Below are 14,914 nucleotides of genomic sequence, written 5' to 3' on the forward strand. Positions count from 1 at the left end.
AACTTCCCGTGGATGCCTGAGCACACGAGCCTGTGTTTCTTCACGATATATCATCTAACTTCCCGTGGATGCCTGAGCACACGAGCCTGTGTTTCTTCACGATATATCTAACTTCCTGTGGATGCCTGAGCACACGAGCCTGTGTTTCTTCACGATATATCTAACTTCCCGTGGATGCCTGAGCACACGAGCCTGTGTTTCTTCACGATATATCTAACTTCCTGTGGATGCCTGAGCACACGAGCCTGTGTTTCTTCACGATATATCTAACTTCCCGTGGATGCCTGAGCACACGAGCCTGTGTTTCTTCACGATATATCTAACTTCCCGTGGATGCCTGAGCACACGAGCCTGTGTTTCTTCACGATATATCTAACTTCCCGTGGATGCCTGAGCACACGAGCCTGTGTTTCTTCACGATATATCTAACTTCCCGTGGATGCCTGAGCACACGAGCCTGTGTTTCTTCACGACATATCTAACTTCCCGTGGATGCCTGAGCACACGAGCCTGTGTTTCTTCACGATATATCATCTAACTTCCCGTGGATGCCTGAGCACACGAGCCTGTGTTTCTTCACGATATATCATCTAACTTCCCGTGGATGCCTGAGCACACGAGCCTGTGTTTCTTCACGATATATCATCTAACTTCCCGTGGATGCCTGAGCACACGAGCCTGTGTTTCTTCACGATATATCATCTAACTTCCCGTGGATGCCTGAGCACGCGAGCCTGTGTTTCTTCACGATATATCATCTAACTTCCCGTGGATGCCTGAGCACACGAGCCTGTGTTTCTTCACGACATATCTAACTTCCTGTGGATGCCTGAGCACACGAGCCTGTGTTTCTTCACGACATATCTAACTTCCCGTGGATGCCTGAGCACACGAGTCTGTGTTTCTTCACGACATATCTAACTTCCTGTGGATGCCTGAGCACACGAGCCTGTGTTTCTTCACGACATATCTAACTTCCTGTGGATGCCTGAGCACACGAGCCTGTGTTTCTTCACGATATATCTAACTTCCCGTGGATGCCTGAGCACACGAGCCTGTGTTTCTTCACGATATATCTAACTTCCTGTGGATGCCTGAGCACACGAGCCTGTGTTTCTTCACGATATATCTAACTTCCCGTGGATGCCTGAGCACACGAGCCTGTGTTTCTTCATGACATATCTAACTTCCTGTGGATGCAGCCACAGTCCCAACAGGTGTGGCAGGAGCCAAGACAAATGAAGGGAGAATAGATTTTAGAACCAGAGTTAGGTAGCCCTAACTCACACAAGGCTGAAGAAGTGGTCTGTAAGGATTCATGTGTGAGTAGAAAGAGAATTGGCTAGGGAGTCAAGCCTGGTTTCATCTGGGCCCAGGCGCGTGCAGGGCGGGTTTAGCTTTTCCAGGGCCACTTGACTGTTAGAATGACGGGAAAGCTCATTTTGTCCTCTCTCTGTCTTTCTGTCTCTGTCTCTGTCTCTGTCTGTCTCTCTGTCTCTCTCTCTCTCTGTCTCTCTCTCCCTCCTCCCTCCCATTCTCTCAAAGGCCTAACACAATTGTGGGATAGAACACCCCACTGAAAATGGAAAGTTACTTCCCCACCCAAACTCTCACTATGCAGGTGACTTCAGGAAGGGGACTGGATGAGAAGGGGGTGCTGCCTTGGCTTCTTGTCATTCCGTGATTTGGGGTTAGGGAAAGTAAGGGCCAAAATGAACACGAAGAAGAAGTCCTTTTCTCTTTAGCAGACTTGCTTATTCATGGGCCTCATCTGCATATGTAAATCAGAGCAGTGGGCAGTGTAGGATGGCAGCTGTGGCCCTGCAGCTGTCTGCAGAGTGAAACCCTGGGGAGTCCCCCCCAAGCGCTCAGCCTGCACCGTTGTGAACTCATTGCATGAGAAGAGGGAGTTCTAATGAAAGAGAATGAGAGATAGCCTCACAAAGGGGTCCTGGGTGTCATTTACGTGAAAACCCTATTTCACACACAGAGAAACATAAGACCAGAGAGTTGGTCCAGTTAAAATCAATCGCTATCTGGACTGGTTAAAAACTGCATCTCCTGATTCGAGCACTGGGACTCTGTTCTGTTTTGTTTTGTTTTGTGCAAACTGGGGTGGAAGAGACAGACAGAAATATACAGGCAGAGGTGAGGTGAAGAAAAAACCCAGGGTATCCCAGGAAACAAGTTGGTACATCTGAAATCTCTGTCCCTTGTAGATCAGCTTCTGTCCTTTATTCTCAGTCCAAACTACCATTCTCTGGGGTCACAGAGAGTTCTAGGGGGTATGATTCCATAAGAAAGACATTCGCATATCCCATGAACTCAGCAGGTTGGTTTTGCTGCTTGTTTAAATTTTAGTGGAATTCTTTAAAGTTTTTTCAGTGGTTTATTTTATTTATTTTTTTTGTGGGCAGAGAATTTATAGGCACTAATTCTTTGTGAAGATTTCAATCTGTGAAAACGATGAGCATTTAAAAAATTCCTTACATTTTTTAAAAGGATGATACATGTTCTATTTTAACTGTATAAGGTGGACAAGCCAAGAAGTATCTGTGTTCTGAAGGGAGGACTGGAACCTTGACCACAGAACACTTGATATACTTTTTCCTTTAGTGAAGTTAATTTCTGCAGGCAGAAAGACAGCTGTGGCCTGGGGAGCTGACTTAGTAGAAAAAAAGCACTGGCCGTGCAAACCTGGCAACCTGAGTTTGGTTCGTGTAACCAAATAAAGGTTGAAGAAGAAAACAGATGCCACAAAGTTGTCCTCTACTCCTCCGCACTGTGGTGTGCATGCCCCTCTCCTCATATGCCATGCTTGTGTAATACAATAATAATAGCCTAATTAGCTAACGAGCTGAAATCCCTGCCCCCTCTTCCCAAGTTAAAGGAAGACAAGAGAGGAGAGAATACTTTGAAGAGTCTAGCACAACGCTAGCATGCAGTAGCTACATAAACCACACACATAGGATCCTATCATTCCAACACAGGACTAGGAGCCTTGTTTTAGTCTCCATCCTGATCTTGTCATTCTCAAGATGCTCAAGTGTGCTGCCCTGGACCTTCCACTGAATTGTCATAGTCCCTCCATTTTACTATTTTTAAATGGTTTCCACGTACAAAAACACTTGCCATGTATGCAACCTATGATTTACAAGACCACTGACCAAGATCAAGATCATTGACCCTTTCTTTACCTGTCTTAGAATGGTTCCTGTCACATGGACCAGTTTCACTAGATTTCTAGATGTTTTGTCTCTTGAGTGACTTCTCTTCCTGAACCTCCTGTGGTGATTGGTAAGCACTGTCGCTGAAACACAGAAAGCTCCAATAACTCTGCCTCTCAATGACTTGGAAGAAAACAGAGAACGAATATATATCATGGTCAATACAATGTCCACCTGACAATGGTGCATCTTGGGGGATTGGATCAATGACTTCCCAGTGGTAGGTGGTATACAGAAGGAGTTATTAGAAGTTGGGTCTCAGAACCACATAGATTAATAGATATAAGATGAAAAGAAAAACAAACATGATGTTCAGTTTCTTTTTTGTAGTACATACTGTGGATAAGACATGTGAAGTCTATCTGCTAACTGATAGTAGACACTGTGACACGGAACATATCAAACACCCAGGCTTCTTGAGGCATAGTATCAATGCTTATCACTTTAGCCTTCCCAAAGCTAGAACAGTCTTCCTCTAGTTCTTAAGACTTCCTTATGTGATGGTTCAGCATATTAGCATTCTGCTCACAACACTGTCTTTAATAAATAGAGCCCAAATGGATATAATAAGGATAATTGTAGAGGGAGGTTTTGCTGAAAACCAAGGAAGACTTTTTGACATGTAGAGCTATCAAAATTTAAGCGCTATGTTGTGGAAGTGAATGTTTGTTTTCTGTTAGAGGTGAGAAAGTAGGGGCTAATGAAGTTGATGCCTTGTCTGGTAACCTTCATGGTCTCATGCATCTTCCGCAAACCCATGTGGAATGAATTTGGTCCGAGTGCTCAAATGATCACCTCTTACAGCCACCTGTGCATGTGTGCTGCCAACCAGTTGCTATCTCTCTTCAAACTCGCCATCTACTATGCAAAGTAGCACTTCCTTTAATTGACTCTAAAATTAATTCTGGCAAACTTGGGGTAGAGGAGGCTGTTGTTCTGAGATTTGCTGATTAAGTGCATAGGTCCATACTATCATGCATTGTCAAATCCCCACTCAGGTGGCTCTTTGTTGATCGGAGAAATATACTTCCACTTGCATACCAACCGGCTTTCATCATACACATGACCTGAAAAGTTCTCCCCTGTTTCTATCCTATGTCTCTGGCCCACTGAACTCTCCTTAAGGTCCTTGAATAGGACCTCCAAGCTTTTCTTTTCTGAGCCCACACACTGCTATATTGTGCTAAGGGTGGCTCACAAATTTTCTATGTTTCTCACTGAACCTGGATCTGGGTTTTTTTGTTTTGTTTTGTTTTTTGTTTTTGATAGCCAGTCAGCCAGGCAGATCTGAGAATCTGCTTGTCCACACCCTCTCCTCCAAAGCTGGATCATAGATGCATACCACTAAAACTGGCTAGTACATGGATGCTGAGGATCTGCAACTAAGCCTTTATGCTTGCATGCCAAACCCTTCACTCTCTGAGCCATCTCCCCGGTCATCAACAGAATTCCCGAAAGCAAGCAAACAGACAACTGTCTTAACAACTGAAAAAAAACCAAACAAACAAGCAATACCCCTCCCTAGAAAGAAACACTCAATGCTGTAGCATTGAGATAATAGAACTACTTGATCTGGAACACAGAGTTTGAGCTTAGTTGATTTAAAATTCAAGACTTGTCAATTTCTAACTTGTGGTGACAAACTATCTGCTTGACTGTTCTCAGTTTCCTAATTGAGTGGGGGGGGACACCAATGACTTCTGAAAGATGTCCTCTGACCTCCATGTGTGACTCCTGAGGAAGGAAGGACACAGGTTGATCTGTGGCCTGCACAGGTGGGTGTGCACACATGTGCATGTATGCCTTTGCCCAGATATGCACCTATGTGAACACCTACACAAACACACACACACACAAACACGCCCATGAACACACACTCATGTACACGCACATACAGCCACACATAGCCACAGACACGCATGCACAGGCAAGTCAAGGCTTTAAAGCTTAATTGATAGAAAAAGAACGATCCATACAAGTGTATTGAGTGGTACCTGACAGGCTATGTTCAATGTGTTCATGGAAGGGAAATGCAGTTCATTTAAACACATTGAACACATCTTGAGTTTTAGGTCCCTGGAAACTATGGTGTTAGAAATAGAGATGTAGTATGTTTTGCCCAAGAGCGTTCTGTATTTCCCAAACTGGATTCAGTTGTTACCCCCTTTTTCCTGTCTCTGAGGTTTAAAGTCAGGTGATTCCAATTGGAGTTCATTTCTGACTTATTTGCTCTACAATCTTGGTCCTTTAGCATCTTTCAGTTGTTTTTTTTTAACTCTCTCAGCTGTGTCTTTGAGATCCCTGAAATACTTGATCTAGGGCACAGAGCTTGAGCTCAGTTGACTTACAATTCAAGTCACTTTCTAGCTTTTGGTAACAGACAGTCTATTGAACTGTTCTCAGTTTCCTAATATGAAGAAAGAAAAATAATCCTACCATTACAGGTAGTCCTAGTTGTAATTCAACAGGATAACTGGACATAGCCATTAATGTAGTCCTCGTCACTCACAGGGGTTTATCTCCTTGCTACAGAAACATCCATATGCATAGCAATCTTAGAGATGTGCAGTTACTGGAAGTATCCATCCACATTGTGCAAGAGAAAGAGAAGGTAGGAGGCCAGTTGAGATTCAAGTGCCCTAAACTTGGGAAAGCTGCTGTTCCGTGTAGTGTGGGTTCTCTGTGTTAAATGGGGGTGGATGGAAGGTGTCTCCATGATTACCTCATGGAGTGTGTTGGGTGTTGTTGATGGAGAGACAATGTTATCTGAAAGTGAGGCACTATGGTAAGTATTTGAAAAGTGAGCATTTTATGTCTTTATACTTCTTCTGCTTCATTTATTTAAATGTAGAGTAAGATTCAAACTATGATCTTATTGGCCCCCACGCCCTGCTTGTGATTTCTGGAGGTCTTTGATATTATCCTCCACATGGGCAGGGTATAATACATTTTACTGCACAAACACCATTCAATAACTCTGCACCATGCCAATCAATTCTTTGCTTTGATATAAAATGCCAATGACAGATACCTTGCATTTGTTAACATTAAAGTCTGTGTCAGGAATCCCCTCCTAAGAGCTAAGCTCTTGAGTTCTTGCTAAAGCATACCTATCATTTTTCATATTATAGGGCATTCCATGGTAACCATATTTATTGTAGCATCCAGACATTAAAGTAGTATTTTAGCTTATAATTTCCAGGTAACCCATCATATGGGTGGAATCCCATGGGTAGTGGGAAACTTTTTTTCTGGAGGGGCAACTCTTTATAATAAAGACTCTATATTCTGCACAATACCCACTTTCTTTGCTCATTACTCATTGCCGACTTTTCAGGTAAATGCTACCCAGTCTTACCAATCTATGCATTTGGTTTGTCTACTGTGCTCATTTGGGAGAGAAGTTACACAGCCTTGGATTGAGAGGCAAGCAATATGAATAACTCCTATCTGCTAGTAATGTCTTATATTAACCTGAGCCAAGTGTTTATTTCCCTTTGTGACTCAACATCGTCATTTGATAGTGGAAGGGGTGGAACAAAATGTCTCTGTTATCTCTCCCAATTTTGTCAATTTGTGATACTAAAATATGCTGTCATTCATAATCTTCCTGGCAAGTTCCCTGATAGAATTGTCTAAAACACCTGATAATATACTTCTCTTTTCTTGCCAGCACCCAAAAGCTTCATCTCAAATAAATTTCTGAGGAAAGAACCCTTGATTAAGCATACTAGATACTGTGAAATGCAGCAAGTCTCATGTCGACTTAAATCAGGTAAGGACTCAAAGGGATAATAGGAACTCATCCGCGTTGATTTTCTATTATTCAAACAAATTGAAAAGTGTCGCTCTGCTTTCTGTTGCTGTGATAAAACAGCTTGACCAGAAGCAGCTTGGGGGAAGAAAGGGTTTATTTGCCTCACACTTCTGGGTCATAGTCCATTGTTGATGGACATCAGGACAGGAACTCAAGCAGGACCTTGAAGCAGAACTTGTGGAGGGATGCTGCTTTCTGGCTTGCTCCAGGGTCACACTTCGCTAGTTTTGTTGTGCAGCCCAGGATCTCTTGAGTAGGGAATGCTGCCACCCACAGAAGGTGGGGCCAAGGCACACGCCATCCTCACAGATATGCTCACAGGCCAATCTGGTCAGGCTCATCCCTCAGCTGAGACTTCCTTCGTAGGTGACTGTAGGCTGTCAAGTTGATAGTTAAAGTTAACTAGGATACCCACCAGTAAAATTTAGTGTAAAAGTTCAGAGAAAAGAGAGATTGTCTTACTTATCTCATTCTGCTGGTACTGCGCTGTAACTCGGTGAAGGCCTCGTGTGAAGGCTCACACATCAGACACACTGCTAGGGTGTCTCTTGATTCTGGATGGTGGCCTGGGCATATCTACTATCACTGAGGCTTTTATTTCTACCTATTGGTGACTATTGGAGGATTTTTCAACGTAGAAGGATCTCGAGGATGCTCTTGTTATAACGCGGATTGTGACTGAGAAATGAGGCAGAAATGTTACTTGAGGCACAGAAGGGAGCACCGAAGAAACCTCAAGCGACAAAGCTGCAAGTGGCCACAGCGAAACAACACTCGGCTTGCTGCCGTTTGCAGAGAAGTGCGATCGACTGTGTTGTGCAGGTATGGTTCCTGATGCTCCACTGCTTCCAGGGTAAACTGGGTGGAGCACTGCTGTAGAAACTAAGTGAGGGAGAAAGGGACGAGGAGGGGGGGGAGAGTGGGGGGCGCCAAGAGCATTAAGAGAGGGGAGCCTCCAGGGCAAGTGGTGCTGCAGCCTGGGAGTCTGTGCCTGGGCCTGCTGCTGAGGTTGGACCCTCAGGAGCTGCCTCGGGCAGAGGTGTGGGGGGAAGGAAAGTGCCTTAGCACACCATCAGTTTCACTTCCTGCCTCAAACCCAGAGAGTCCTTATATAAATATCGACTCCAGCAGCTGCTGCTCTCACCGTCTTCTCACTATTACTCCTGAGGCTCGGCTCTCAGGCAGGCGCCTGCAGCCTCTCACTTTCCCCAGGTCCCACAGCACTTGCATCAGGCCCCACGCCAGGTGGGTGCCTGGGGCAGAAATGAATCACAACCTCTCCGTGGCCCTCCAGCCAGCCATGCCCAGAAGCTCTTGCCTGACTGAGCAAGAGAGGGTGTCCTGACTAGTGGCCCACGTTAATCAAATTAAATCCTGTCCACAGACGTGACAGGCGCCCAGCCCATCTGTGGAGGCCACAGAACTCATCGTCAGCACTCGCACTGGTAGCGGTTGGGCAGCACCAAAATTGGCATGATCACCTAGATGCACTTTCCCATTCTATGGACTGAACTCGACGCAACAATCCAGACATTCTCCAAGGCAGCAGCGTAGCGTGCTCTAAGGGGTAATCTGAAAGGAAAGGGTCAAAGTGTCTTCCAGTCTCCATCCTACCATAAACAAGCATGAAGACTTGAATTTGGATCCAGGAACCCACATATAAAAGCTGGGCGTGGCCAAGCCCACCTGTATGCCCGGGGTTGTTGTTGCAGATGGAGATAGAAGGAGGGCAGGGCTGCTTGGCCACAGGTTCAGTGAGAGATTCTGTGTCAAGAAATAAGAGAGAAAGTGACAGACGTCTTACATCCTCCTTTGCAGATGCAGGTGAGCACACCTGCAAAACACACACACACACACACACACACAGATTAATAATAAAATAAGCCAATGGTAGGAGAGCTGCTTCTCTTCAAAGGTTGATGTGTGTCACGCAGGAGATAGATGCTATTCCCTTTCTGCCTACTGAGCACACTTGGCAAGTACTAGTGTCAAGTAAAACACTACTTGTTATTCAAAAGTATTTTGATTTCACATAATATGTGTGAAATTATATCTATATTTAATTCACATAATATATCTGTTCATATAATTTATGTAGTTATATATTACAATATAGTATCTTAATTAGCTGGTTATATTATATAATAATATAATAATTATATATTTAATATATAATTTCATGTATGTGTGAAAATATATATGTGAATGCACTGTAATGTATATATCATGTACACATTGTACACATTGCAGTCTTGGGGACTCAACTCAGGCCCTCCACATGTTAGGCAAGCACTTTGTCACTGAGTTGCATTTCCATCCCCTTTTACTTTTTATTTTAAGACTGTTTCTCTGACTGTCTCTGAACTTCCTCTGTGGCACAGACAGACCTTTAAATCTGCAATCCTCCTGCTGTAGCTTCCCGTAACTGCGATTATAGGCTTGCACTGTCAGGTCCTACAACTGCTCATATTTAACAATATCACAATCTTAGTCATTTTAAACAGTAAATTGCAGGCATATGATGGTAAATGGTTTCCCTGAGCCCCTGAGATAAACAGTGGAAGGCACTGTTTAGGAATCTCAAAAGATTAAATGCTGCCGAAATATTATGTTCATTCTCTCCTTTGGTTTACATCAGATTAGACAGTTGTGATTTACAATGCAATGAAGGGAAAACAACAGATCACCAAGATGTTTGTCTGGTATGAATTTATTAAAAATTATATATACTCTTTGAATAAGAAAACTGAGAAAAGATGAACACTTAAACAAATGTTGATCACTGGCCATCTCTAAGTGTGGTTTCACGATGGGTTGGATTTCATTCTTTTTATGTTTCTTTGAACCATGCCAGTTGAATAATGATTAGCCCCAGAGAATCAGAGGCTAGGCGTTCTTAGCTTTTCCTCATGCATACATCACGTGTCAATAGAGAGCCAAAACAGGACATCGTAACTATAAGCAGGACTCTGGGGTGCCTTGTGGTCGAATTTTTCTCTCACAAGTGAATGATTGCTGTGTTCAAAGGCTTTTAGTCATCCATCCTATAAGCATCCTCTTCCCCAGAACATGTAGAGGGCAAAGGAAGAGAATCCCAGTGGTGAAAAAGTCAGCTCCATACTTTGCTGCTGTCACCCAAGGCCATGAACTTTTTCTTCCTCTGAGCCACAGAGTTCTCCAAGCTGTAAACCTGGGGCTTGTGGTACATGGAAAGGTTCCCTGAGATCAGTCCAGTGTTAGTCTGAGAAGGAATTTCTAGGAAGGGCCAGGCCCAAAGCTAGCAGCAGAGGACAGAGGTTTGTGTAGAGAGACCTGACAACACTCTGGAGACGCCCGTGTAAATAGCAGCAATGTATATTCTCCCTCTGACTCTGTTTCGTTGTTTTCCGTTTTTAAAGACAGGGTCTCACATGTGCCATTGCACCTGGCTTTACCCTCAGCTCTGTGTCTGTTCCATGAAAGGTTCATTAAGACAGCTTGTCTCCAAAGGCTTCAACCCTAGACACTCCATGAAATGAGCTAAAATTCAGGAGGAAAACAAACAAACCCTGTAACATACTAAGGTATCTATTAGCAGTCAGTAGGTGACACTGGATATTTCCGACAGTGTTGGAATCTCACAAACACTCTCTGGATCTGTCAGTGCTGATCTTGAGTGGGACCCTCTGATGCTCTGTCACGTCGGGAGAGAGGTGGGGAAGAAGTTGAGTTAAAATCCACTTGTAATTCAGAGACAATACACAGAAAAACACAAAATGCTTACAATGTCTTCACCTCCTGTGAACCTCACCACCAATGAGTTGTTCCTCGGATCTCACTGGGAGTGTGAAAGGGGAAGGCAGAATGTGTGGGTACTGAAGAGCCCTGGCATGGCAATCTGTGCCTCAGCTGGTAAGCAGCTAGATGACAGCCATTTGTCCCATCACTTATCCAGGAAGCATTTGTGGAACATCTACCATGCGGTACACATCTGAGATGGTGAGCAGGAGTTAACGAAGCTTTGTGCTTCTGGACAACATGTATTATTTACTCAACATCTAAACAAGACCCTGTGCCAAGGAGGAGCCTAGACCATAGTGGAGTCCTTGGGGCAAGTTATTTCTTCTCCTTGGTGATCGCCAAGGTCTGATTCTGTTGTTATGTGGTGTCTTGCATTGAGAAAGGTCTGCACACAGACACAGTACAAAGGTCACATAATAACCAGCAGCAGAGGTTAAATGAAACCACGAAGCCTCCAGGGAGTGTGTGAACCAGCACATCCTTGCCTCCCCAGCTGACCCAGAAGGGCAATTGATGTACTCAGGCTCAGTAGGGACTAGAGCAAGGCATTGGGTCTGTAAGGACTTCTATGGAACCCTTTGGTGGAGATGGGGCTTACACGAAGACATGATGAATGGCGTCCCAACTGTTCCAGCGCGTCAGACTTCAAACACAGTGTTGGTCACACTGTGCATAGAAAATCAGAATCATTCAGGTCTTGTCACCTCCCCTGCCCCCATGCTTTACCTGTGTCACCCAAAGTCTCAGAGAATGGCAACACCTACCTCACATTTGACTGGGCTGACTGAATTTGAAAACTCATGTAAGAGGACTTGGTAAACTCTAAAGTGCCTCATACATGGAAAATAGAATTATTCATGGAGGAGGGAGAGATAAAGGTACATTAAGAAATCAACAGTCACAACCCAACTAGATAGCTTTTTAACTGGCCCAGAGGAAAGTCTCATGAGGTGGAACTATCACTACTCTCCTGCCACAGATGATGTGCAGGGCAAGTACTTGATTAACGCCTCCATTGGTAAGTGGCAAAGCTAGGGCTCACGCATAGAAGCCTGCCTTCAGTGTTCTTGGCCAGTATGCCCCTTCTGTTTCCTGTAAGGAAAATGATTCACGTCTATCCAGTGAACACGATCTGAGTACTGGACTGTGCACAGGGTAGGTGACAACGAGGCACACAGAAACACTCCAAGGAACAAGGATTTGGATGGTGGGAGTATGGTTGGTACTGGAATGATGTGGAGAATAATTTCAGAATTTCCACATTCAGCAGACTAAGGAAGCAAGAGTGTGATAAACATGGGCTCAAGGTTAGCCTCAAGGCGGATGTGTCGGATTTTCATGGGGAATGATCTTGAATGCCATACTAATTAGATGGAACTTTAGCCTACAGCTGGAAGGGGATTGTGGCAGGCATATGTCTGATAATGTGGGATTTTGAAAAAGGCTAAATTAGAAGACAGCTATTTATCTCAGGCCAGCACAGTTACCATAATCTGAGGACTGATGAAGATGAACAGAGGTGAAAGATAAGCTTTCAAAGCAGACCTCTCATGCAGAAGAAAGGGAAGTGAAATTTCATGGATTTGTTATATCTGTGATGCTCAAATAATGAACACTGGAGGGACAGAGAAGACTGGGTTGAGGGGACACTTCAGAGCAATCCTCTCCATCCCTTATGTGACCTCCCTGCCCCATTATTGATGTGGTACCTTGTCTTACGGGAACTTCTCCAGTTGTAGAAAGCTTTATCTGATCAGACGGCCCCCTTACTGCCCATCAGAGAGACTCTAGTGCTAGAATGAGCTACTGTTTGCTTTTCCTTCCCTTATTTAGCTACAAGTGTTTAGACTTTGCTTTATGCAAATCTAAGCAAGTCTTTGTCTCAGAATCCCTCTGTTGGTAACCTCTTGGGACCCAGACCTTCCTTAGTTGTCAACTCATGAACATTAAAGTGATCAGAAAGGACTGTAACTGGGATGTTCAGGACTGAAGAGATCAACATCTTCAAGAAAGTCAAATTAAGATAGCTTACAGGAAGGGAGCCAGCCAGGTAGGGGACACCCAGTGTTTACTGGTAGAATATATGAGGTTGCTGTATGTGTGGTCTTATCAGCCAAGCAGAGTTTTCATAATAACTGTTAGGAAATGAGAGAAGGGACCCAAATCAGCTCTAGTTCTTACAAGTAACTAAGACCTCACAGATCATGCAAACATTAAATTATGGTGTTAAGCAATGGATTTTTATAAATAGATTAGATGGAACTCCTGCCTCTGAGGGGTTCGAACTTTAAGGAGGCAGATAAGGGGGAAGCTACCTATGTGTCATGTTACTATATGGCTGTATGTTATAATCATACAGTGTATACACGGGGAGCCATCAATTTATACAAACTTCATGAAATCATCATTACTTATGGTTTTGCATACAGTACTGTGTCCCTTGTGTTTAGAATAGAGCCAGGGACAGCCTCAAAATATTTTTTACAATATATAAATGAATGGATACTGAGATAAGTACCTGATAGTACCTGCTATAAAACCAGAAACAGGTTCTTCTGCCCTTCAATGGAATACTTTACTTAGCATGACAAGGTGAACCCCATATTATAACGACTCCAGTTTGAGGCTTGCCTAATTGAGGGTACCACAATGTCATTTCCTATTTTATATGCTAACACTATCCACCCCAGTGCTAGTTTCTTGGCTACAGGACAATAGTCTTTGACCCAATCTATTAGGAGCCTGATCTTGGAAGGAAATGACCTTATCACAAATCCTGCTCATCTCCTTAGCCATCCAGGGAAATTGGGCAAGTCATTGCTTGTCTTTGAATTTCAATTCCTTGTATGTTGAAGGAAGAAAGTGTTACATCTATTTGGCATAGTTGTTCAATCATTTCATTCTGGACAAGAGACTGACAATGTTGAGAAAGTCTCTAAATTCAGTCACCAGGTCTCATTCCTGAAGTGGCACCATCTTTGCAAGCATTCGCATTAAAGCTTCAGCTTGACAGAGCAATTGACAAAGTGGTATTTGAATCTGTGAACTGTTAGCTTAAAAGTAAGAGTTCACCTTTCTCTGGTGTTACAGTGTTGGCCAAGGGTGGCTGCTGCACTCTGCCTGTGTCGAGGACCGGAAACCTCACATTAATTTGCACTCATCCGACAGAGGCGCCTTCCCCAATCCACCTCCAGATGTTCCATGGGGGTTGATGTGAGGAGGAGGAGTTAACCATACCTAGTGTTTCTGATGAGGTTAAGTATGTGTACCCACATGTGAATGCATGCCTGTGTGTGTGAGAGACACTGTGTGTGAGAAAGTATATGAAGTGTGTGTGTGTGAGATAGAAAGAGTGTGTGTGAGAGACAGATAGAAAGTATGTGTGGGTGTGTGTGAAAGAGAGAGTATATGTGAGTGAGAGTATGTGTGTGTGTGAGAGAGAATGCGTGTGAAAAAGTGTGTTAATATGTGTGTGAGACAGAGTGTGTGAGTGAGTGTGAGAGAGAGGAAAGAGAGAGGAGAGAGAGAGAAGAGAGAGAGAGTGTGTGTGTATTGGGTGGGAGTACTCGAGCCTGTTCGTATAAATCAAGCTCATATCTACAGTGTTTTGTTAGCCAGAAGGAAAAAAGCTTTACAATCACACTGAGGATTCTCTTTGAGAAAGTTTAAGGCCATTGCTTTTTCAGAAATCTGCCAAGATTCTCCAGACAGCAGTAATATTTTAGTGACTTTTTCCCACCTTCCTGCTTGTGCCATCATAAGTAGGGCTTTGTACTGATGGTACTTATGCAAGGCCTGACCTTTCCATAGGAAAGAACATTCATAACCAAAGCCTATACACAGAAGCTTCAGACTGGAGCAGATAAAGATATAGGCAATTTTGTGTGTGAATCGTAATACAAGAGGGGCATAGCAGAGAACTCAGAGCTCTTGAAATACTGTCATTGGCTAGGATCCTCCCAATAGTTATCAATGCCTGTAAATAAATGACTGTTCTCAGCTAAGAATTCTAATGCCACCTTCCATTGCTGAGCACAGCACATCCCCTCCCAGAGGGGAAATTTGTGTACTTTGCAAATGTCTTTGCCTC

This window comes from Mesocricetus auratus, unplaced genomic scaffold (genome assembly GCF_017639785.1).
Source record: "Mesocricetus auratus isolate SY011 unplaced genomic scaffold, BCM_Maur_2.0 Super-Scaffold_100008, whole genome shotgun sequence".
Taxonomy (NCBI): domain Eukaryota; kingdom Metazoa; phylum Chordata; class Mammalia; order Rodentia; family Cricetidae; genus Mesocricetus; species Mesocricetus auratus.